Source organism: Boleophthalmus pectinirostris, unplaced genomic scaffold, assembly GCF_026225935.1.
Source record: "Boleophthalmus pectinirostris isolate CB_2022bp ecotype Guang Dong unplaced genomic scaffold, ASM2622593v1 HiC_scaffold_5, whole genome shotgun sequence".
NCBI lineage: Eukaryota > Metazoa > Chordata > Actinopteri > Gobiiformes > Gobiidae > Boleophthalmus > Boleophthalmus pectinirostris.
The window spans coordinates 41,002,816-41,028,848 of record NW_026571404.1 but is presented as its reverse complement, the minus strand read 5'-3'; the positions used below and the strand labels follow the sequence as shown (position 1 = coordinate 41,028,848).

The window sequence follows — 26,033 nt, the reverse complement described above, 5'->3', positions numbered from 1 at the left end:
CTACATATGTGTTTTATATAAATTACAATGACTGCTTTGCCTGTCAAGGCCAGAATGATATCTGTCTGTATTTATTATACAGCAGGATTTCACTGATCACCACTCCTTTCATCACTCCTCAGACCAAACTCCAACAGTGAAACAAATGATCTCCTACTTAAAGAGGGGGCATTATGCAAAATCAACTTTATGCCATGTTATACTTTTGTTCCCTCATCATAATACCATTCATTTGAATAATTTTTATGATATTTCTTGGGCTTTACTGTTAGCAGTACATCATGCAGGCTCCTGCAGAGGAGTCTTTCCATTAATTTACAAAAGCATGATACAAAACAGCGCTCTGCTAATATGTTGTTTCTGGTGAACATACCATTTTTAAAACAATAAAACCATCTGACCTCACAGCTTTAGTTTTTGTTCGCTTGACGGTAGGCGAGTACTGTTTTTCATTTAACCAAAGGCTGCTATTTGGTCATAATGTATGCAATGTGTTGCTAAAGAGGCTAACTGGTATATTAAGCTTTTCCCCCTTTTTCTTTGGGTGTATTCTGAAATAACATTATATAATATATATATATATATATATATATATATATATATATATATATATATATATATATATATATATATATATATATATATACACACACACAGGGGGTATATTATAGGGAATGTTTTTTTTTTGTAACAATGCCCCAGTATAATGCCCTCCAGTATAATCAGCGATGGGGGCTGCACATTGGTCTCAGATTGGAATGGACAGTGAGCAGTGGACAAGAACTGACACAAGCTATTACCCTGTGAGCAGAAGTCCAAATAGCCATTCGTTACATGCGCCTCATCCTGACAGCCACACAATATGGAGAGGCTCCGTTAGCTTGGTAATGCTGATCGTTACCTCTTCTGTTCCAAATATAACTGTTACACATGAGCTCTTAAAACGCTTAGCCAGCAATTGTACACTGAGGAGCATAATCATGTGTTTATGGGACAAAGACTGAAACCTGACATATAGTGCTGTGCAATTAATAACTTTAATCAAGATTCAGTCATTTCTAATGGTCAGTATTATGCTTGAGTATTTTATGTTTAGGACAGCTGCCTTGGTTGGTGTCCACCATTTATTTTACAGTACACATTTTCAAAGAAGACATATTGTGCTCTAGTCTGCTATACAGTTATAATTTATAACACATGTAGACCATTATGTTATGACCATTATAATTTGGATATTTTAAATCACAATAAAACAATTTAATAAAAAATGCGGCTGATACCTACACATATTAACCAAATAAGTAAGGAGCAGTGGGAATATGGTGGCGGTGAATACAGGGGTAGATTGCCAAAATGAAAGATTCCATCAAATCACTCCAAATACAACTTCAAGTTTGCAAATGGTGAGAGGAAACAACTATTACATATTAGACAATAAAAAATACATGTATAATAATGCACTGATTCCTTGGGACAAACTGGACAAGAACCCACTACCCTGAAACTCTGCGTACAACATTCACTATGTTTACATGCGGAGAATGCAGAGTGCACTGAACAACCAAATTCAAATCATCTGTGCCTTAAAACCTGTCTGACCACTCTTGTCTCAGTGCACAGCAGGTAAAAAAAAAAACATATGTGAGAACAGGGGGCTATAAGGCATTCAGGTATGTCTCATAATTTGGCATTAGCCCTAAAACTTTGCAGCTTTAATTGCTAATAAAATGGCTGTCATACATATAACCATACCACAGATGAACGTAATCTCATTTAAATTGAACATTTTCATTTCACACAGGCTACAAACTGTGTTACTTTCAAATGTTTTGCTCTCTGTAGCACATATAAACCACTGAAGCTTTGGTAAGTTTCACATGGGCGAGAGTTGAAAATGGGCTCTTTCTTTTACACTAGACGTTTCTATTGCGTTTTCCTCATTCAAAATAGCAATAATTATTTTTTGCTAACAACTGTTTTATATGTTCGCTGTTATGATGCTTACTCATCAGAAACAGAACTGAAGTTGTGTTTTGTTTCATTTACACGTTTAACACACAAACCCTGCACATGCAGTTATTTAGTTTTTCTCTTTGGAAAATATTCTGTTCCACCTTGTGTTGTCATGTGGAAATACGGAAAGAGTTCAGCTGTGATTTTAGACTCAAAATCCTACAATCATTTGAATAATTTCAGCCCTGGAATTGCCCAACCTCTACTCAACAAAAGGTAAAAAGACTTGTTAATTTAAAAACTAGCACTCCATGAGGTGGAACAAGGTGGAGCAGAGCATTTAAAGCTTTGGAGATGTAGGCAGACTAATAATAAAGGATTACTTAAACATGTGTGAATAAAACAAAACACAACTCCAGGTATGTTTTCGATGAGGTAAAGACTAAAAGCTCACATGAGTCAATCTTTCACAGTATAGGACCTTTAATCACTGCAACGTTAATATAGTGTACCTGAGCCCATAGGTTTCAGGCTGCCTCACAACATTCATCACAACCACATTGATTTCCCTGCACATTGACAACTGAATGTATTTTTTTTTTTACAGTGACATATTGGACATGGGCAACCTTTATTCCACGTAATGGCTAGAAAAGGTTAGCTAAGGGTTAATAGAATAGAGACGAAGCCTGGGGCACACGAGCTAGCAATCTAGAAATCATGTAAATTTATAACTTTGAAAAGCCAAGCCCATAAAGTGGACAGGAATGGATTGGGAAGTCAGAAAATATGATCCAGTATAGATTGTAGAGTGTGTAAAGCTATGCAGAGCTAATTAGTGGAAGTATAGCTTCATCATTAGAGGTGTTTGAGCAAATAACCTTGTGCACCGGGGGAACACATGCACACAGCATGTTTGTCAGAGTAATTGTGTCCAAAGGGAGCACGACAATGTTCCATCATAACATGCATCCCAGGAGCAGACTGCAGTTTACAGTAGTGGAACAAAACCACTTTTTACGTTAAAGACTGTGTAATATGCAAAGTCAACTTTTTGAAGTTTTCTATCATGTTACAACATTGTTCCTTTAACAAAAAACATGTCATCCACGCATGTTCATCTGCAGTCTTAAGCTTCTTTTGCTACTTTGAATTATACAGAATGCTTGCAGTTACCTCCTCCTTGAACCGTCACCTTATCGTGGTGGAGGGGTTTGAGTGCCCGAAATGATCCCAGGAGCTATGTTGTCGGGGGCTTCATGCCCCTGGTAGGGTCACCCAAGGCAAACAGGTCCGGGGGGACGGGTCAGACGAAGAACGGTTCAGAAGCCCCTATGATGAGTACACCAACAAGGCCAGTTACGTCGCCCGGATTGGCGTCACCGGGGCCTCACCCTGGAGCCAGGCCTGGGGGGGGTGCTCACCAGCGAGCGCCTGGTGGCCGAGCCTCCCCCCACGGGGCTCGGCCGGGCTCAGCCCGAAGGAGCGACGTGGGGCCGTCCTCACGTGGGCCCACCACCCGCAGGAGGATCCATATGGGGCCGGTGCAGAGAGGCAGCGGGGGCCTCGGCGACCAGATCTCCGGACATGGAGACTAGCTCTGGGGACATGGAATGTCACCTCGCTGGGGGGGAAGGAGCCTGAGCTTGTACGGGAGGTTGAGCGTTACCGACTAGATATAGTCGGCCTCACTTCCACGCACAGTTTGGGCTCTGGAACCCAACTCCTTGAGAGGGGCTGGACTCTCCATTTCTCTGGCGTTGGCCGCGGGGAGTGGTGGCGGGCTGGTGTGGGCCTGCTCATTGCCCCACAGCTCAGTCGCTGTGTGTTGGAGTTCACCCCGGTGAACGAGAGGGTCGTGTTCCTGCGCCTTCGGGTCGGGGACAGGGCTCTCACTGTGGTGTCGGCCTACGGGCCGAACAGCAGTGCAGAGTACCCGGCCTTCTTGGAGTCCTTGGGGAGGGGTACTAGACAGTGCACCGACCGGGGACTCCGTTGTTCTCCTGGGGGACTTCAACGCCCACGTGGGCAACGACAGTGACACTTGGAGAGGGGTGATTGGGAGGAACAGCCTCCCCGATCTGAACCCGAGCGGTGTTTTGTTATTGGACTTCTGTGCTAGTCACAGTTTGTCCATAACGAACACCATGTTCGAGCACAAGGGTGTCCATAAGTGCACGTGGCACCAGGACACCCTAGGCCGGAGGTAGATGATCGACTTTGTCGTCGTGTCATCTGATCTCCGGCCGCGTGTCTTGGACACTCGGGTGAAGAAAGGGGCTGAGCTGTCAACTGATCACCACCTGGTTGTGAGTTGGGTTCGCTGGCGGAGGAGGAAGCCGGAAAGACCTGGCAGGCCCAAGCGTGTAGTGAGGGTCTGTTGGGAACGTCTGGCGGAGCCCTCTGTCAGAGGGACCTTCAACTCGCACCTCCGGGAGGACTTCTCCCGGATTCCGGGGGAGGCCGGAGATATGGAGTCCGAGTGGGCTTCATTCTCGGCCTCTATTGTCAATGCAACTGCTCGGAGCTGTGGGCGTAAGGTCTGTGGTGCCTGTCGCGGCGGCAACCCCAGAACCCGGTGGTGGACACCGGAAGTAAGGGATGCTGTCAAGCTGAAGAAGGAGTCCTATCGGGCCTTGCTGGCTCGGGGGACTCCTGAGGCAGCTGACGGGTACCGGCGGGCCAAGCATGCTGCAGCCCGTGTGGTCGCGGAGGCAAAAACTCGGAGCTGGGAGGAGTTCGGGGAGGCCATGGAGAAGGACTATCGGACGGCCTCAAAGAGATTCTGGCAAACCGTCCGGCACCTCAGGAGGGGAAAGCAGTTCTTCACCAACACTGTTTACAGTGCGGGGGGAGAGCTGCTGACCTCGACTGGGGACGTTGTCCGGCGGTGGAAGGAATACTTTGAGGATCTCCTCAATCCCACCATCACGTCCTCCTCCTCCGAGGCTGGGGACTCGGAGGCGGACTCATCCATCACCCTGGCCGAAGTCACTGAGGTGGTTGGCAAGCTCCTTGGTGGCAAGGCTCCGGGGTTGGATGAGATCCGTCCTGAGTACCTGAAGTCTCTGGATGTTGTGGGGCTGTCTTGGCTGACACGCCTCTTCAACATCGCGTGGCAGTTGGGGACAGTACCTCTGGACTGGCAAACCGGGGTGGTGGTCCCTCTGTATAAGAAGGGGGACCGGAGGGTGTGTTCCAACTATAGGGGGATCACACTTCTCAGCCTTCCCGGTAAGGTCTATGCCAGGGTACTGGAGAGGAGAATCCGGCCGATAGTCGAACCTCGGATTCAGGAGGAGCAGTGTGGTTTTCGTCCTGGCCGTGGAACACTGGACCAGCTCTACACTCTCCATAGGGTGCTCGAGGGTTCATGGGAGTTTGCCCAACCAGTCCACATGTGCTTTGTGGACTTGGAGAAGGCATTTGACCGTGTCCCTCGTGGTGTCCTGTGGGGGGTGATCTGGGAGTATGGGGTCCGGGGCCCTTTGCTAAGGGCTGTCCGGTCCCTGTATGACCGGAGCAGGAGCTGTGTTCGCATTGCCGGCAGTAAGTCAGACCTGTTCCCGGTGCATGTTGGACTCCGCCAGGGCTGCCCTTTGTCACCGGTTCTGTTCATTGTATTTATGGACAGAATTTCTAGGCGCAGTCAGGGGCTGGAGGGGGTCCGGTTCGGGGACCACAGGATTTCATCTCTGCTGTTTGCGGACAATGTTCTTCTGTTGGCTTCATCGAGCCAGGACCTGCAGTGTGCACTGGGGCGGTTTGCAGCCGAGTGTGAAGCGGCTGGGATGAAGATCAGCTCTTCCAAGTCCGAGGCCATGGTTCTCGACCGGAAAAAGGTGGCTTGCCCTCTCCGGGTGGGTGGGGAGTCTTTGCCTCAAGTGGAGGAGTTCAAGTATCTCGGGGTCTTGTTCACGAGTGAGGGAAGGACGGAACGTGAGATTGACAGGCGGATCGGTGCAGCTTCGGCAGTGATGCGGTCGCTGTATCGGACCGTTGTGGTGAAGAGGGAGCTGAGTCGAAAGGCGAAGCTCTCGATTTACCGGTCAGTCTTCGTTCCTACTCTCACCTATGGTCATGAGCTCTGGGTAGTGACCGAAAGGACGAGATCACAGATACAAGCGCTCGAAATGAGTTTCCTCCGCAGGGTGGCTGGGCGCTCCCTTAGAGATAGGGTGAGGAGCTCAGTCACACGGGAGGAGCTCGGAGTAGAGCCGCTGCTCCTCCACGTCAAGAGGAGCCAGTTGAGGTGGCTCGGGCATCTGTTCCGGATGCCTCCTGGGCGCCTCCCTCGGGAGGTGTTCCGGGCATGTCCCGCCGGGAGGAGGCCCCGGGGAAGACCCAGGACACGCTGGAGGGACTATGTCTCTCGGCTGGCCTGGGAACGCCTCGGGGTCCCCCCGGAGGAGCTGGAGGATGTGTCTGGGGTGAAGGAAGTCTGGGAGTCCCTGCTTAGGCTGCTCCCCCCGCGACCCGGCCCCGGATAAGCGGACGAAAATGGATGGATGGATGGCTTGCAGTTACCGGACTAGAGCTGTACTGTGTGCAGTCTGAGCCTAGGCAGTACCATTATTTTCAAGGATCCATCTACAAGCCTATGTCGCCCATGCTCCCACTTTCCATATACAAAAGCATGATACAAAACAATGTACTACAACTTGACAAACCTGATGCAATGTGCAGTAGATTGATTAGCGAGATGCTCAGTGATTTTAATGTGACAGAGCTCTGAAGTGGGAGGGAAGAAAAGAACAGTGACAGCCAACATTGGTGATCTAAATATGTTATGTGTTAGCAATTAAAATAAAATATATATTTTTTCTTTTAAAAGTAGCTCGGAATATAATGGAAATTATGTGTAAATGTTATATCCAAAAGCAGTGGAGCAAAGGATGTCCAGACCAAACTCCTGCACAAAATATAAACATAAAGAACATCTGTACCTGGTTCAAGTTTACCTAACCAGCCAGATCCACACACTTTGATAAAACTATCTGCCTTTCAGATTTGTGATTGACAGGTGGGTTAACCAATCAGAGACACCTGAGAAAACACAACATAAATCATAAAACATTAAATATTAAATGGGACACATTTTGAAAGCTCATTGTGGGCGCGGGCGGGAGCAGACTGGACAATGTGGGAGCGGGCGGGTGGGGTGATAAACTGCAGCCCACAAACTAAATATGAGTGTAATGTAAATTATACAAATGATAAAATATATGCCTATTATACAAAATTTGTGCTGGAAATTGAAATGATTTAATTTAAAATATCGCAGGTCCCACGCAGACCTCTACTTTGCCTCTTTGTCTCATCTAGTCTAGTGACTTCTACTTTTGAAAGACACTCTCCACCCTGCTCTCTGAACCTAAATTAACTATGAATTTGATAATGCAACTGACATCATTTTCTAAATAAGATACTCAGTCTCAGGAAAACCTGGGTACCCCCTGGAACTTTTGCTGTGGGCTACACGATGGAGAGTTGGGATAAGTGGTGTGTTGTGTGTCTGGCAGCTCTTTCTGTGAAGGACATCGAAGACATTTACCTATTCAGAACCATGATTACAGGACTTTTGCAGACTGGATTAGGCATGGCCCTGATTTTTCGAAAATCCAGATTACCAAATTGGCTGTTCAAAGCCACATTTGGCTGCCCGGGCTGAATGAAATTGGAGGTAAAGCTGCAAACTGTCAAACTGTGAATATGACCACTTTTATGGAAGGTTTGTCTGCCTTGCACAGTATTTGGGAAACATCATGCAAAGGTCAGGGGTCACTGACCGGAGGTTGGATGGGACTGTGGCCTTGGAGTGCAGTATTGATAACATCTTGGAGAGAGTTGCTTTACACAGAGGAGTGAGCAGACCTTGAGACCAACAGAGAGACATTCAGGGCAGTTGTGGAAATTGGAATTGCAGCTGCTTGACCCAAACCCAAACAACCTGAATCATATCTTATTGGCCTTCCCACCCAGCACTGCTCTTGGCCATGGCTGGGTGGAATCAAGTCGCCCTGGACAGCAAGGAGGTGGTTCTGTCCCCGTCCCCTCCTACATGCTTTCACAGCTTTGTACCCCCAGTATGGTGGGTGGGTCTGTTGCATCCAGCACACATGCGGCGGCAGGATTCGGATGGCTGCTTGCCCACATTGGGTTAACTCCACTCCCCTACCCTCCCCGGTTGCAAGTGTAGTCATAATGTTTGTACTGTGTTTTGACTATGTGATGATGTCATGGAGGTGTGCGTGCATGCGTGTGTGTGTGTGTGTGTGTGTGTACTGGTTAAATATTATGCCCCGAAAGGAGCATGGCCTGGGGGCTGTCTTTTTTTTTCTCCTCTCTCTATCCTTATGTTATGCTCCATTGTTTCTTCCTCTGCTACCAGTCTTCTGTCTGGTCTCCCCATGTCATATTGTTTTGTGTGTTTGTAATGTACTAATGTAATGTGGACAGGGTGACTGGTCCCATTTTGATTCCTTTCTATGTCTAGAACATGTGAAGAAATTGACAATTCATTCATTCACACCTCTTTGAGTAATCCTGCATTATTAGGTTGTCTACACCTCCAAAGCTCTAAATGCTGTGTTCCACCTTGTAATGGCAGCAAGTGATAGTTTTAAAATGAGCAGCAACATGTTTGGCCTCAATTCAAACTGGTTTACTCTACAAAAATCTAGATAAACAAAACATTGCCAATTGTTGCATTTTATATATATATATATTTTTTTGTTTTTTTTTGTTTTGTTTTACCCTTCAGTTGAGAATACCACAGAAGGTTTGCAGTATCTTCTAAAATATCTTCTAAAATAACAACACAGCTGTAGTTTCGGTTTGTCAATTCCACGGATGCAATTACAACACTCATTACACTCAATCTATTGAAGGTTTATAGAGTTTAAAACACAGTGGAGCTTGTCCTGTATCACCACTCAATGACAACACAAGGTGGAACACAAATAGGCAGAATTTGTGTGCAAGACATATATGAACAAAAAATAAATACAACTCCTGGTATGTAATATTTAATACTAAACCCCAGACTATTCTTTAGTCTGACTATATTTTAACATTTAACATTTAACAGTGTTGTGAGGTTCTACCCAACAAAATGGCATTATATTATTTTAACTTAAAGGTTGTATGGAGGATTTTTTTTGTTTCAAGTTGTCAATTGTTGTCAATGATAGCATTATAGAGGTGCAGTAGCCTTGTAACTATGATGACCAAAAAAAAGAGAATAAAAATTCATCAACTCTGGACGTGGTGGGGCTAAACATTTGCCAATAGATAATGACACTGCCTCGTTATCTGTTAGCTGACAGGCTGTCAATCAATCTCCCTACGTTTCTAGCGTAACTGACTTGCCTGTGCACCGCCGGTACGTGGCTTACGTACGCCTGTCACGCAATCCACAGACGCAAGCCGCACAGATGCTGTTTACTCCACCAACGCAACAGTTCTTAGCGGCTTTTTTTTACCTATATCTTTCTCGCAGTTCGCACAAAGTTTGTTGCAATGGCAGACAAGAATCTAGGAGCAGTTAGCCACAAAAAGAAAGTCCGTTTTTGAGGTCGCTGAAAGAAGAAGACAAGGGGAAAAGCAGGGAAGCCAAACTAAGGTGATTCTTGAAGATTCATTCCAGCGATGACGCGACTGAAGCAGACGCAGGGTCTAAAGACTGACGCATTGGTCGCCAAATTACTCCTGGACAGGTAACTTCTGCTTATTATGAAAACGTACTTTATTTCCAAGAGCTAGTCAAACGTTTTTCAGGACACGAAAGCGATATCCTATGTCTGAAAACGTAATTTTCAAGGCAAAGAAAGAGTCCGCTTGCTGCTGCGTGTTGTAGCTAGTTCATTCGCACGGAATCTCCGCGCAACCTTCTCTGCTCCCCTTACTGCCCCTGTCCCCGCTGCCCGTTCCGCCGCTCTTCCCCCTGCTCCTCACTTCTCCGGGCACGAAATCTCCGCGCACCGCTCCCCTCTCCTCTCTCCTCTCCTCTCCCCGCTCCGATCTTCTCCCTGCTCCTCACTTCTCGTCCGCGAACGAAATGTCCGCACACCCGCTCCCCCCGCTCCTCACTTCTCCGCCTTGCCTAACCAACACTGTAGTTAGTTGTTTACAAGTCATGTGCAGTGCACCGGCTGTAAACAAACCTGTTTCTGGCGTAAAGAGGAGGCGGGAGAAGGCGTTTCTACGTAGGGAGCTGTAGGGGAGGGGGGGTGGTTTCACGCATGCGCAACATTTGAAAAAGGACAAACAGTCGCTGGATTTGTCATTCCTTGGAAAATCCTCTATACAACCTTTAAAGGGCCTAAACCTGATTTAAAACTATGAGTCAGCAGCAGGTTTAGTTTGAACTTGTAGCCTCACCCACGTCTTTTCAGTTACAGTGATATTACCTCATGACACAGAAACAACTGTGTGGGACAGTTTCATGTGTGTGTTTCCTTTAGTTTTCGTCTCTCTGCGTCTACTTGTTTGTTCTCTCACTAGATGCACCATGCCAGAGAATCAATAGTTGGGATTTTGCAGCTGGTTTCCCAAGATTCTTCGTAACACTTTGCCTGATGGACAAAAAAGGTGACCCTGTCAGTATCTTGTGTGTTGATTATTACAAGAGAAAATGCTATTTTACAGTGCTTTTGTTTTGTTAAGTCTTAGAATGGGTTCTACACACTAAATTAGGTCCACCAAGGTATCCCACAATGTTTCCATATGCACAAGTGTAATGTGAGCCACTGACAGTGATATACACATGAGCCCAACTGATTGCAAGTTTGCAGGCAGCTATCAGCAGCCTTGGATAATTAAAAATGCTTGCTCCCATATCACCCACACGTTTATGTTCATCACTGCTTCAGCCTCCATCTTCTATGCAGAGTTGCAGACACGGTTAGCCACTTAAATCAAACAAATAATGTGCATTTATTCAAACAAGTAAAAGGGAAGATGAAAATGAAACGTTCTATTGAGACTGCTCCAAGGACATCCAGCTCTTTGACAGAGGCAGAGAGGCACGGGCAGGTTAGATACGTCAGGTGGGAGACTTGTAGAGACACAGCATAAAGGAGGAAATGTGTGTTTTCAATAACTCTTGTGGAGAGGTATTCGTTCAGAGGGTCATGGGGCACAGACAAAACCACTTCTGCAGCTATTCAACTAGTTCCAAGGTTCTCACTTTGTTCTCAGTCATTAACAGTCATGACTATCTCACTGTGACAGCATTTCATCTAACAGAACACACGCATTTATTTGGTCTTGTATTTAGAATAGAAGCATTAGGCTGAAACTGTAACTATATACCTAACACTGTAATCTTAAAGAAGACATATTGTGATTGTGTCTGCTATATAGTTATAATCTATGACACATGTGGATCATTATGTTACAGTTTAAACATTTGAAATCACAATATTCATCTAAAGTGCACTGAATCCTATGTGTTTCACTGATTAAGAAAATTAAAGTGGATTGAATGCATTGGCCATGTAGCAGTGGCTGTGAATACAGCTGTTTTGCAGTTTCCAGGTCAAAAACACATCTGCAGTTCTTCTGTCACATCACAAGGTGAAACAACATTGTGACACAACAGAACTGTGGGTATGTGTTTGATGAGGTAACAAGCATAACCTGGCTTAGAGCTCACACGTTGCCCCGTAACGATAATCAGTAAAACAATTAATTAACGAGCCTGATAGCTTTTTCTGGCTCTGATCAATTCTATTTGCATGTTTGTTTGCTCTCTCTCTTCCCCCCCCCCCCCCGTCTCTCTCTCTCCTTGTCTCTCTCTCTCTCAGCAGATGCGCGCGCAGCCTGAGTGCAGGAAGCGCCGCTGTCTGTGCGGTGAACATGAAGCCACAGCTCTAGCTAGCGCCACTGTCAAAACCAAAACAGTTCATTGCCGTGTCACAAAACAAGTCACGATGCCCAATCAACACTAGTGAGTGGGACACGCCTCAAAGGCCACATGCGTCAAATACAGTGAGTGTGCAAACGACGAGAAGAAATGTCTCAAACCTCCGCAGCCGATATCCACCCATACCCGAGTGATACAACTAGCCCCTAGAAGAGCCGGAAATCCACTGAAATCCCACAAGACACTGACACAATACCAGCCAGGACAGCAGCTCCCTCACAGTGAAACAGGGTCATAGAGAGCGGGTTAATACGAACACTTCAAAACCAAAATGACAAGGCAACAGCAGCAGGGGCCACAATATTCCAAAGTAAGTCAACAACTAAAATTACTTTTAAGGGCAATTTTTTTGTTACAGAGACTTAATAATCCATTTATTTATTGTTTTTGTTTGGTTTAACAATGGTTGTTCAAATGCATTTTTGTGAACAAGTCCTCGCTGTCAGCAAGACTACATTTGGCTCTTCTTATGTTAACAAGTCTATTTTATTTAAGCCTATTGTTTTCGTTATCTTGCAGTTTCTGTGTTAAATATTCTTTAGAAAGTCAAGTTTATTGATCTCTGAAAGGGTGTATTAGCATTTTTATTCCACGGTCATTATATTAGTTGAAAATGGTCTCAAAATGTCAATATTATTGTTTATCACAATAAATTCTTGGTCAAAATTTGTTATCGTTACAGGCCTACTCACAAGTCAATTTTGTGCAATACAGGACCTTTTAAATTGACTAAAGTATTGCATATGGACACATTTTCCATTAGTGAGGCTATACTGAAAGGAAATCAGCACTCTAGAGTTTACTAGTACTTCCAGATTTAGTCTACTTGTTCAACATCAAAATGATGTATGCAGCCTGGTCTGGGTTTGCACTCAAGCAACCGTATGGCCACAGATGTTTTCTTGATCACAGATACAGTACTAGGCATATCAGTGCTGCAGCAGAACACACACAGCTCTCCAGTCTGCGTGGGAATCTTGAAATGTGCACAGCCAAACATGCATGCTGTGAACTGTGACTGTCAATTAGCCACACTCCAATATAATACATATTGATAATACAGTGAGCGGAACAGCTCTGGAATAGAGGTGCTCTATGGAGACATGTCAGAACGCATCAGTCATCCTCTTGCAGTAGCGTAAAGGTAACCCTAGCTTCCCCTTCACTGCTGCTGCTGTCTACGCTCCTTTGTGCTCACTGTGCTGTAGAATGGGATGTCAGAAGTGAATGTTTGACACAGACCTTAAGGGACAGTATTATCTTATTTTCTAATCTTTTGTAATGTTGTTTCCTCATCAAAACATACCTGGAGTTGTGGTTTGTTTCATGCATACATGTTTAACACACAAACCCTAATTATCTAGTTTGAGTTCTTCTCTCACAACACTTTGTTCCACTTTGTGATGTCAATATGTCACAATAAAATGCCACACATCTTCACAAGAATCATTTGGATTTTTTCTGTTGGAAACGTAACCCGCATCTGAGCCACTTTTATTGTTGCGGGTCAGTTCCGCTCTACCCCGATCTCCCCCCACTTCCTTTAAGTTAAGGGGTCACAGTGTCACTACAATATTCTTACTTAGGTGAGAGTATTGCCACAATATCAGGATGCTGCCGATCAAATAATAACTTTTTACACTATCGCTAAATTACTTAAAACAGTCAAAATCACTAACGCCTACCTCTCCGATTCCCATAGCGCCTCCATACACATTCTTGTAAACGGGCCGTGCATGGGGAGACAATTACAACCCGGAATAGACGCATCAAGAATTTCGGGCTTCCGATCATTGCGACGTCCGGTTTGGCGATGTCATGAATATTAATTAGTGGACGGGGCAAAATTATATAACTGCGAAGTTTGGACAAAGGAAAAACTTAAGACTAATTAGGAAAACATTTGACGTAGAAGTACATATAAAAGGTGACAAACATAAATAATAGCTCGTACATTAACATAAAGAGAAACACCAGATATAAATCACAAACAGAATTATATTATGAAGCTCAATGGCAGGTCGTCAGGGCCTGCAAGATCTTCTCTGCTGACCTACAAAAATATCTGAATCACAGACTGATGTTAATTATATTATTATGAAATAATTCCAAATGGTCTGTCCGCTTCCTTTCAGAGCTTTTCTGATGCTTGTGCTGCTTCCACACATGTATTTTCATATTAAAGTATTTGACCAATCACATTTCAGCCGTCACTTGTTACTAGACAGAGTCAAAGTCAAAGAAGTGTGGAGCGCGGAGTCAACCCCCGTGCAGCATGGAGCCCCGGTGCTGTCCTTTGTGGTCACCCAAGAGTCTACGCAGGCGCACCGTCGGGTCAGTCCTGACAAACAGTCCTGGTTTAGCGCTCCTCACTTCTTCTCCGCGCTTCCCTCTCCTCACTTCTCCGTGCACGGAATCTCCACGGCTCTTTATACTGTGTATAATGTAACTATAAAATAGTTCTTGAGGAGTGGATTGTTTCAGATGGAGCACTACTGAAGGTCTAGGTATGAAATGCACGCTCCACCACTGATGAAACTGAACTCAAAATATTGGCTACATTCGGGTGTCTGAACAAATACACATAATAATGCTATACATATTACAAACATAAATACACTACAACACTTAATTATTATTAATGCACACGGCACATGTCTAACACAATGCACTCGAAACAGCCGCTCAACGTAATACTGGGCAGGACTAGACCAAACAAACAATTACAGTGGCCACGAGGGGGAACATGGGGCAGTCCAAATGGTGACTACCACAGTGGTTTTTATACACTATCCTTGAATTTCTAATCTCTACTGAACAAAAGGTAAAAGGTAGCTGTTAACTTGAAAACAACTGCTTCATGACATCACAAGGTGGAACAAAGCATTTTGAGTTGTGGAGATATAGACTGACGAATAAAGGGTTGCTCAAATATATGTGAATGAAACAAAACACAACTCCAGGTATGTTTTTGATTGGATGACAGCATTATAACATGGCTTAAAGCTCACACGAATCAATTTTGTGTGATATAGGATCTTTAATCTGCTGGCAGAACATGTGGATGAAGATAAAATATAGCTGTATGAGCTGAATCGCCCATGTTGAGGTAGGTTTTCCATTAACACTGTTTTTACAAGTCTAACATATTAATTACATGCCTAATATGGCCTGTTGTTGTGAGGGTTCTCCCTGCTCCTCCTACCCCTCCTTTCCCTGCTCCCTCTTCCCTTCTCTCACCTTATTTGATTTTTCCTGGGCGGGTCCCCAAATCATCTCACCTGCTGAGCTCCACTCCTGATCCTCGTCAGTAATCATCTCCGGCAATAAGAGACCTGCTGACCTGCTCTCCAGTGCCAGATCGTTCCGTCAACCAAGTGGTGACTACTCAGGCTTTTTGTGTTTTTGAGCATTTTGTAGGTTCTTGAGTCTTTCTTATCTGTTTACTTTTGTCCATTCCCCAGTTCAACCGTTTTGGAGCCAGCCTCTTCCCGTTACCACCTGTTCCGCAAGCCTCTGGTCAGCCTCTTCACCATTGCTCTTCAGCCAACCTGGGCCCGTCCTACCTCCCCTGGAATCTATCCCCCTGTCCACGACTATTTTTGTTATTAAATACTTTTGTTACTGCATATTTGGGTCCGACCAGTGATTCTTTAACAGTTGTAACCGACAGCCTCTGGTCAGAGCGTGCCTTTCCTCTGGTGATTGCCCCCCATTGGCCCAACAAAACCTACTCAGTAGAGGACAGTAAGAGGATATACACAGTAGTAGCAAAGACACTGGCAATTTGCACTTGGAAGGGACATTTTCATTTATAAATAAACCTATAATAAATTAAATATATTCATGTTTGTACCTTTTCCACCCTTTAAACCTATGTGACCTATGTGTGGGAAGAAAGTTTTTTGTTTTTTTATTATTTCTGGTTCCCCTGGTACCAGTTAAAATCATGGTGGAGATTCTAGGGGCAGGTTGAGTAATTAAAAGTTAAATTTGGTTCCCCACAAACCCCTAATATACCACTCCATGAATACATGTAATAGTATCCTTATTACATTTAAGGTGCATATAGCAATGTTAGAGAGACTGAAATATTTGGTAAAGCTTTCTGGTTGTACATCAGACTGTGAGTGGCCAGTCAGACTCACTCCTGTCAGGCAGAGTCACGAATGCTCAGCTCTAATGGACCTTCAGGACTGATGGGATAGATTTGCCCTGTTGGTGATTGCTTGTTTCAGAAACTGGCTAGGAGCAACTAATCAAGAAAAAGAGAGACATTTAGTGAGTAGTAACTGAGTAGTAATGACACAGTAACTACTGTGCACTCACATGTTAAATCAAAACAGCAAATATATTTGGTCAAGTAGCATGAGTCAGAAGGGGGGTGTCCTAAAGAAGGCAATATGTTTTATTTGCATTATTTTGTGTTGTTTAATTTAGTCAGTTTCATTAACTTTTGTTAGAGGCACTGTTTCACCCTCATGAATAGCATAATTGCTCCAAATCTGGACACCAATAAAAGGCATTTGTGCCAAAATGTCAACACTGCCAAATACTAAGCATATCACCAATTAAGAAAATAAAAGAGTAAAAGTAAAAGTACAGAGCAGTGGACTTATGCTGGTGACAGTGAAAAGATCACAACTTGGCATCTTAAAAATAAGCGATTAAAGATTGCTCAGACATGCACAAATCATTTCACAATACAACTGAAAAATTGATTTTGCAGAATAGATGAGCTTTAACAATGTTCTTAATAATTTTCAGTTGGATAAACAGCGTTGTCTATTCTGTTGAGCTGTCCTAGAACTACTATTAAATCTATGTGCATTTCAACGGTTTAACAGAAGATTTCAAAGTCTGAAAACTTCTGATAAACAAACTATATACATATATGCTCACACACACACACACACACACACACAGAAAAATCAAAAATTTTTACTGAAAGAACTTGAAACAAAGAAAAGCCTGTGTCGGCGGCAAGGGGGGGCATTTGAGGGCCGTGCCCCCCCTAGCGGCCACTGGTGCCCCACCCCCCAACAGGCCGTTATTATTACTATTTTAAAATGATTTTGCTTGGCGCATTTCACACGTCACAGTCTCTGTTTATTTAGTGTAATCTGATTGGACAACTGTCCTGTCACTCACGTCACGTAACGTCAACCTGCTGCGTCAACTCGTAGCAGCTCCACGATTAGCGGCAGCTGCTACTTTAGCCTAAAGCTCCACACAGGAAGTGGCGAGAACAGAATCAAAGACACTGACAGACCCGCCGCCGGGACCCGGGACTGTCGCCGCTGGGACCCGGGACTGTTGCCGCTGGGACCCGGGACTGTCGCCGCCCGGTGTTCCGGATTGTCTGGCGATCAGTTTAACTGGTAAAGGCGGGGCCACATCTGGAAGCATGGGGGGCGTGTCCTCTCGGCTTCCATTCACTCCCATAGAGACACAAAACTGCCAGAACTGTATTGTCGCGTTAAACCTTCTTTATCATGGCGTATTATTTCCCCATTGAAAAATAATCCAAATGTATCCCGCACATGTTCCCATCAAGACCTGGTTTGAAATAACAAACGTTGCTCTTTACTGCAGCGCATAAACGCGCTCAACCACTTGATCTGTTCGCTGCTCCAGACGCTCCTATAACAGGTGCCATATTGCTATGTCGTGTAACAAATAAATATGGTCAAACACAAAATGCTGTCCGTGTCTTCACTGTCATGAATGTAGTGTTTGTGTAGACATGTACAGGCTGATATAATGTGTATAATGATCTAGTTCACACAATTTGCTACCGAAATAGGGACTGACTCATTGGATCATTTTGACACAATCACCCAGAGTGAAATATTACACAACATCTTGCTGTGAACACAACAGGTAGACTACATCTCCTGCTTCCAGATCCAGACGTGTTGGGCGTGTCCACTCAGCTGTAGATGCGGTGGGCGTGCACCTTAACCACTTGATCTGGTTGTCGCTGCGCTGCTGCTGCTGTAGACGCTCCATGTCAACAACTAATATTATGGTCCTTGTGCTCTCTTTCAAGTCGCAAACCTGCCGATAAAAATACTCAAAGATAAACTGTTGCCAGTCCTGTTACTCTCAGGGGTCTGCGTGTGTAGAGATAGGCCTATATTATATGTACATGTATGCAATGTGACATTTCACACAATTTGCTGCCTTAATATGGGTCTAAACTAGGTCTAAACTAGGATCAAACCAGATATAAAACATCTGACTGTAGACTACATCTTTTGCATCCAGATCCAGATGTGGTGGGCGTGTCCACTTGGCTGCAAATGTGGTGGGCGTGCCTTAACCACTTGATCTGGTTGTTGCTGCGCTGCGGCTGCATGCAAGCCTTTTGGACTGGAGGCTTTTTGTAGTCACTGAAGTTTATATGTTCATTGTGTAGTGTTTTTCAGTGATCTTGATGCTACATTCTTGTCTGTCTCTGGTCAGATGAATGTATATTCTGTATCACGAAGCATATAATAGGCAAACGCAGTCACATTTTTTTCTTTATTCTAGACCAGCCAATTACACAGTGCATTAGGGATGACAAATACTGAACGTGTACACGACTTTTGGCCTATATGATAGTTATTTCTTTTGTACCTGACTAAAAGGATTGGGAGCATGGTGCACGCCCACTATATCTACAGCTGAGTGGACACGCCCAACACGTCTGGATCTGGAAGCAGGAGATGTAGTCTACCTGTTGTGTTCACAGCAAGATGTTGTGTAATATTTCACTCTGGGTGATTGTGTCAAAATGATCCAATGAGTCAATCCCTATTTTGGTAGCAAATTGTGTGAACTAGATCATTATACACATTATATAAGCCTGTACATGTCTACACAAACGCAACATTCATGACAGTGACGACACGGACAGTATTTTGTGTTTGACCATATTTATTTGTTACACGACATAGCGATATGGCACCTGTTATAGGAGCGTCTGGAGCAGCGAACAGAGCAAGTGGTTGAGCGCGTTTATAAGCTGCAGTAAAGAGCAACGTTTGTTATTTCAAACCAGGTCTTGATGGGAACATGTGCGGGATACATTTGGATTATTTTTCAATGGGGAAATAATACGCCACGATAAAGAAGGTTTATCGCGACAATACAGCTCTGGCAGTTTTGTGTCTCTATGGGAGTGAATGGAAGCGAGAGGACACGCCCCCCATGCTTCCAGATGTGGCCCCGCCTTTACCAGTTAAACTGATCGCCAGACAATCCGGAACACCGGACTCTCGCTGCCGCCGCCGGGACCCGGGGCAGTCGCTCGCTGCTCTATCCGCCTTTGCCCGCTCGTTTCTGGGTGTAAAAGTTTGACCTGAGCATAGCGCGCAGAGGCATAATTCTACCTGGTGTCCTGGTGCTGATATGGACTGACCGTAACTTGTGCACTCGGCTCCCGGACCTCGCATCACGGACCAGACTGGACCAGGATTTGGACCAGTTTCATCTCTTCATATTGGACAATAGACTTTTGGAGACAGAACCAGTGGGACAGTGGATAGAGGAAACATTCTGCTTCAGTCTCTGGAGAAGGTAAGAGGCTGGTTTTCATTAGTTTGCGGCAAATCTGAACTTGGAGCCTCACAGGTAAATAGTGTTAATAGTTAAATAGTGTTATAGTGTTAATAGTTAAATAGTGTTATAGTTAATAATGCGTAAATGAGCTGGTGGGTGCGATGGAGCTGCTCTGGTTGTTCTGTCGTGTGCTGTAGGAGCGGCATCTGTGTTCATGTCTCTTATTGTAGTTTTACTGACGTTGTTGGGTCTGGGTGTGAGCGGCGTGTTAGGCTGTGTTGTTGCATAAAGTTTGCGCTTGGCTGTTCATTGTGCTCTGATCGATACTGTTCAGCCAATACTAACCAAAATGTCTGTTTCTGGTATTTGTTATAATACTACAGCCTATATATATAATACATATATTATTCATAATATATATTTATAATTTTGCCCTTGGTGGTGCCCCTCCCAAAAATTATACCACCAGCCGCCACTGGTCCTGGTTTAGTCCTGGTTTAGTCCTGGTTTAGTCCCGGTCCCTCAAGTCTCAGGTCTCTATAGGACAGGACTGGACGGCGACTCGCGTACCTCGCTCACTACAGCCCTGGTGCTGTCCGATGCGTGGCTATTTCTAGTTCAGAGGTGTTTTTGACGAGAGGCTGTTGTTTAATGTTTACAACCAGTGGCAGGACTTATTGTTTTTTAATAAACCTCAACCTTTTATTATTGTCTTGTGTGCCTATCGTCTACCACAGCCTCAACAACTATTGCAGCTAATAATAATAATAATCTTAATATAATAATGATGATAATAACAACAACAACACATAATTAGCCAAATACTGTTAGAGAAAAACGTGTTTGATAGCATGTCTGCTGTGTATGACTCCACCGCGTTAAAATATTTCTCAAATGGCAGTGCCCCCCCTGCTGGTGACCCACGCCCCTCCATTAGATGTGCTCTGACGCCGACTCCGAGAAAAGCAATAATAAATTAAAATTTCCTGACAAATAACCAATGAAAATCAGCCACTGTTTTTGAATTGTTGTTCAAAAAATATCCATAAACAAACTAATGAAACTGGCCTGACAAAAATGATGGAAAGATTTTAAGTAACTAAACAATAGGGACATGTTCAACTTAGGTGTGTCTCTAATTTGTATCACAGGTTCTTCAAACTTGTCCTTTGTGCTGTTTCGAGACATGATGGACACAACACTGAACCAGAGAAAGAGAAGAAGAGAACTGTGACAGGAGACTAGAAAGAAAATGATAGACAAGCAGGTTAAAGATAAAGGCAATAAGACCGTCTCCAAGCAGCTTGATGTTAAAGTGATTACAGTTACACATGTTCTTCAGAAGTTTAAGGTCCACAGGACTGAAGCCAACCTCCCTGAATGTGGCCGCAAGAGGAAAATTTATGGCAAACTGAAGAGATGGATCATACGAATGGAACCAAAGACTCTAGAACAACCTCTGTGACGTAGCTTGACCGTGAGCGGCTTGGGGTTCAGTGAGTAAGGTTAAAAAAATCCAAACACAGACAGATAGTTGTGGTCCACGGTTTACTTTTCGTTTTTCAATGATTATACAGGGCTTGACATTAAGCATTTACAAGTACTTGACCGGGCAAGTGGCTATAATTTTTTACTTGTCCGACACCCAGACTTACTTGCCCGGAAAAACAAAATGGTGCTCAGTTAATTATATAATTTTAAATATGTGCACAGGCTAGTGTCGTAGTACTCTAGACCTTTTTTAGGGCCTGGCTCAGCACAACATGCTCCTGGGGCAGATCTGTGTCGATTGATTGATTGATAGCATTTATATAGCGTCTTTCAAGATACCCAAAGCGCTTTACAGTTCATTATTCATTCACTTCACACTCAGTGGTGGTAAACTACTACTGTAGCCACAGCTGCCCTGGGGCAGACTGACGGAAGCGAGGCTGCCAATCTGAGCCATCAGCCCCTCCGACCACCACCATCACTCACGCTCACACCTCTTTCATACTAGGCAATGCAGGTGAAGTGTCTTGCCTAAGGACACAACGACCCACTGTGGCACCTGGAATTCCTAGCGGTCTCCCATTCAAGTACTACCCAGGCCCAGCCTGCTTAGCTTCTGAGATCTGACGGGATCAGGCTTTTACAAGCCGGTATGGCCACAGTGTCCTGTGAAAGAGCCCATGTCCAGAAATACTGTTAATTAGTGCTTTAAAATTTGCTTTTGAAATCCTCGCGTTTGCCCTGGTCGGCCTGTACAGAAGGTGAATACAAGTCTGTTCAGCTGTTAGGGCCTGGCTTGACTGCACGTACATTTCGCTCTATGCGAGCGTAAAAACTGCAACTTTTGGACGTTTAACTTTTAGAATGCATGGAAAGTGAATGAGGACGGCTTCACTGCAGGTGCTAGACGCACGTATGGAGCAACGCGTCCTGCACGCGTAGATTTCAGAAAATAGGATCCATCCTATTTTTTGACACTCTACACGTATCCCCATCAAATACACAGAGCATGAATCTTTGGTTGTATTTGTGCCTTTACCGTCAGGACAACGTGCTCCTGGGGCAGAGCTGTGTCATGTAAAAGGGCCCAGGTCCAGAAAGACTGTTAATAAGAGCTTTAAAATTTACTTTTTTAAATCGTGGCTTTTGCCGTGGTCAGCCTGTACAGAAGGTAAATACAAGTGTGTTCAGCTGTTAGTTTAACTGTAGACCTGATACAAGCGACTAAACGCGCCCAGTCAAATTTGATAGTCTTTCTCATTGAGAAACACAGAGTCAGAGCTGCGCGTGTACTTCCTGCTGCAAGCTGCCGGTAGAACCGCCTTTGCGTTGACGCACGGCTGTGGTTTCGCGAGGTTACACGAGTTATTGGTCTCGTCTCGGACTCGACCACGTTTGGACTCGGTCTTGAAGGCACTTGGACTCGGTCTTGTCTCGGACTCGAGGTCTGACTTTAGACAGGTGCGATCATATTTCATTACGGCCACTGCTATCGGCAATAAACTTGTACCGGTGTGCGGGGGCGTGCGGGGTGTCTCGCTGCAGCCTGTGCATTTGTGTGGAGCGCCCCCAGCGCGCGTGCCTTGTCCGCAACAGCGTGTACCCTCTCGTACCAGAATGTATCACAGGGAAGGATAAACTTTTTAAAACATTCTACCTGCCCATCTGCCTCACGTCATCTGCTCCTTCTTTTCGCGCTCTCGCTCCTCCCTGCATATAGCACAAACGGGCTCCCTCTTCAATGCCCACAGATTAGAAAAATAATACTAAAACGAATCCAAATTTATGTTACATTGTTGGCACAAAGCAGCACTACTACTACATGTGGTTGAAGGTTGCCTAATAAAAGTGCTCAAAATGCATCTATGTTTGTCACGACATGCGTTTGGTAAATGTGGTAAATCCCACTGCAAAACCAGCAAGTGAATGTAACTCCAGTTAGAAACTTGACAAAACGGGTTTAAAAATCCTACCCCTTTATTCACTTTGAAGCAGTTTTGTGTAAAATACCAATGGAAGTTTTCTTAAAGAAAGGGTTCTCAAACTGTGGGTGAGAGTCTAAAAAAGGGCAGTGTTCAGTACAGTACAGTTTGCTTGTCTTAATTTAATCTTAAATTAACATTTATCAGATAAAATGGAGATAGATTTCTAAAAACATTGATATATATGTGCCAAAAATAACTGTAAAATCCAAATAAATGTCAAAAATGACAAAGATGGTCATGATTTGGTCTCGATGGGCTGTGGTCTTGGTCTCAACCCTCAGAGGTCTTGGTCTTGTCCTGGTCTCAGGACCCTGAGGTCTCGGACAGGTCTTGGCCTCAATTAATGCAGTCTTGACTAGAACTCTAGCACAGGCATATAAAAACTTTTTTTTTCATATGAATACCAACATAACATGACCACAATGACTAAATGGTTTGAGAGAGTGGGGCAGAATCTCAAATATATAAAACAAGTTTAAATCATTTCATACTACACTCCACAGTGTAAATATGGAGGGAAAAAAAGAAGCATACATGAAAAAGTGTGTCCAAATTTGTATGTATATGAGATGAAAACGATTATCATTGGTCTTCTCATTAAATTGTTCTCTCTTGTATCCACTCAGAGATCTAAGAGTGCCTCAATGTGTCTTAGGTTGTCAGACCCATATGGGCAGGTGACAACTAGAACTAATGTGATTATAGATAAATATGACAGAACATCTATAGTCCTGGTTGCTGTCATCTGGGACCAATGCTGGGACCAATGAGCAAGTTAATCTGAAACTGTGATACATATTGCCTTTTGCAGTGTAACATTTTGTAATGCAGTATTGTCCCTCATATGTAATGGAGTTACACTACTTTGCATTACATCTGATTTACTTTCTGTATGTTTAAAGTTAATTTTGGCTTCATGAGCTTCACAAATATATAGCCTTATAAGTCCTTCCCTTGGACCCTCGCCCACAGGTTAAGAAACCGACTTTCACTTGCACATTTCACATTCCAAATATTTTAGTGCCAGTACACCATAGAACTGGACTTGCACGAGCCTATAGTCTGCGCAGATAGTGTTTGGGTATCGAAACTCTGTTTCAAGTAGGCATCGACCGAAAAGGCCCGGTAAGTACTGGTAAGTACTAAAAAACTGGTATTAAAAAAACCAAAAGTTCGCTCGGTGCCCACTTTCGGTCCCTTTCATTAAATGCCCGCGTCAATAAGCCAACACACACTTTAATTTCACTTCAATTTATCAGTAGTGCAGGTGATCACGCGTCAGTACTGCGCTCTGCGCAAATGTACTGCACAAACAGCGCTCATGTTTAACATGTTGAGCATGTCCTACATGTGTCCAAACTAAGTGCAGTGTGTCTTTTACCGGTAAAACAGAAGAGCTGAAGAAACAAGGTGCAGCATGAAACTTGTATCCACCTGAAAACACCCAGTCTCCAGTGCGGGGCGTTTATAGAGTCTCAAAGCCAAAGTGCGTAATAATAAATCCACAGCCTGCAGTGTCCGCGTCAAATTTAAGCCAAACATAATATGAACCAAAACTCCGCAAAAACCCTGCTCCTCATTGGTAAATATATCCAGCGTGGAGCGCGTGTGCGTAAAGATGTATCCAAACGAATCTGCCTAAAGTTCTCCATAATTCTCCTCCGTCCTCCTCCGAGTAGAAAAAGCGTAAAGTTATTAATCAAAGTAAGAGCACATGCTCTATGCGCTGCCTTTTATATAAAGTGCAGAAAAACGAGAAACAAAAGCGAAACTTAAGCGCAGGTCAGTCTTTGTGACAATCAGTTGTGCGTTTATTTGCGTGCGCATTTGGAGTTTATACCTGAACCGTGTATAGTAGCCTACTCTGTTTTAAAATATGAATTAACATAGATATAAAGTTATTCAATGACTGAAAAGTATTTTCTTAATAATATTGGCCATTAATTTGCATAAAAACATAAATTGTAACTGTACCCTTTGCGCACTTATAAAGAAAACTACTACATATCTCGGTCCTCTACTGTGGAGTTAGTTTGGACTGCTTAAATTTAGGTCCTTGTTCGCGCTTCTCGTCGCTGCGTAATAGGTTAAGAAAACACGGGATTTACGCGCGTGGCACTGGAGCGACGCACTGGAGGCGCACAGGTAGGACTGTTTCTCTATGAATGGATCTCAGTACGATGTGGGAGTGTGCACGTACAGGGCTCCATGAGGACTGAAGTAGAGAAGCAGGTTTAATGTCACGCGGCGTGGTCCTCCGGTGACACACGCCCCGCTCACAGAGCGCACGTATCGCTTGGAGACGCCCCGGTACCGTCCCAGTGAATGTTATTCCCAAAAGCACGGGCTATAATAATAACCTATGCATTTTAACTAATTACTGAGATTAGTGAGTAGGCTTGATAAATATATGGCAAATTTTTGGAGTTGGGTTTAGCCCTGAGTTCGCTTTTCATTCCGACACGTCATGAAGTTTCCTAGATATGTGAGATGTGACGGTAGAATGAGAGACAAAACAAAAGGGGTGGAGTGGCACGGTCCGCACTAAGGGACATTTTGATTGACTGGGCAAAGATTGTGGTGCAGGAGGCAGCGTAATACTACGTCCGTTTTATTTAAGATGCCTACAGTCAGTGGGAAAGACAAAACATTGACTGTGATGCGCACAGCAGCGTGCATGAAGTGAGCACTTGTCACCGCGGCCGTTTTTCGTGGCAGTTCAAAAAGGTTGGACTTATCTGTTCCTTTCACGGAAATGAAAAAAATGCGTTATGAACGGACAACCCGTCGCTTTGTTTATCAACCAAATAAATAGTTATTACTGGGGGACTAGATTTGTGTCGCTTTATTTTCACTTGCCCGCTCGGGCAACTAGGCAGAGGAGAGTACTTGCCCGGACAAAAGTTTTAGTTGCCCCGGACCAGCGGACAACCGTTAATGTCGAGCCCAGTTATAAATAGTGCAAGTGCAAAAAAAGTGAGGCACCTTTTATGTTGGTCCTACTGATTGGACAAAACTACTATGCTGAAACAGGGATGGTAAAAAATATCATTAGCTTAAAATCATAACCTAAACCTCCATAAAACAACCCAAAACCAGATAACTATTAAAATCACCAACTATATACA

The 26,033-nt window shown here is 44.2% G+C and overlaps 1 protein-coding gene and 1 pseudogene across 1 annotated transcript in view; both read right to left on the bottom strand.

The window, feature by feature from the left end:
• Window positions 1-26,033, bottom strand: part of LOC110170284 (pro-neuregulin-3, membrane-bound isoform) — a 636,481-nt gene that overhangs the window by 126,201 nt on the left and 484,247 nt on the right. The gene's annotated exons all lie outside the window — the stretch shown is intronic.
• On the bottom strand, window positions 21,468-21,584 carry LOC129411638 (5S ribosomal RNA; annotated as a pseudogene).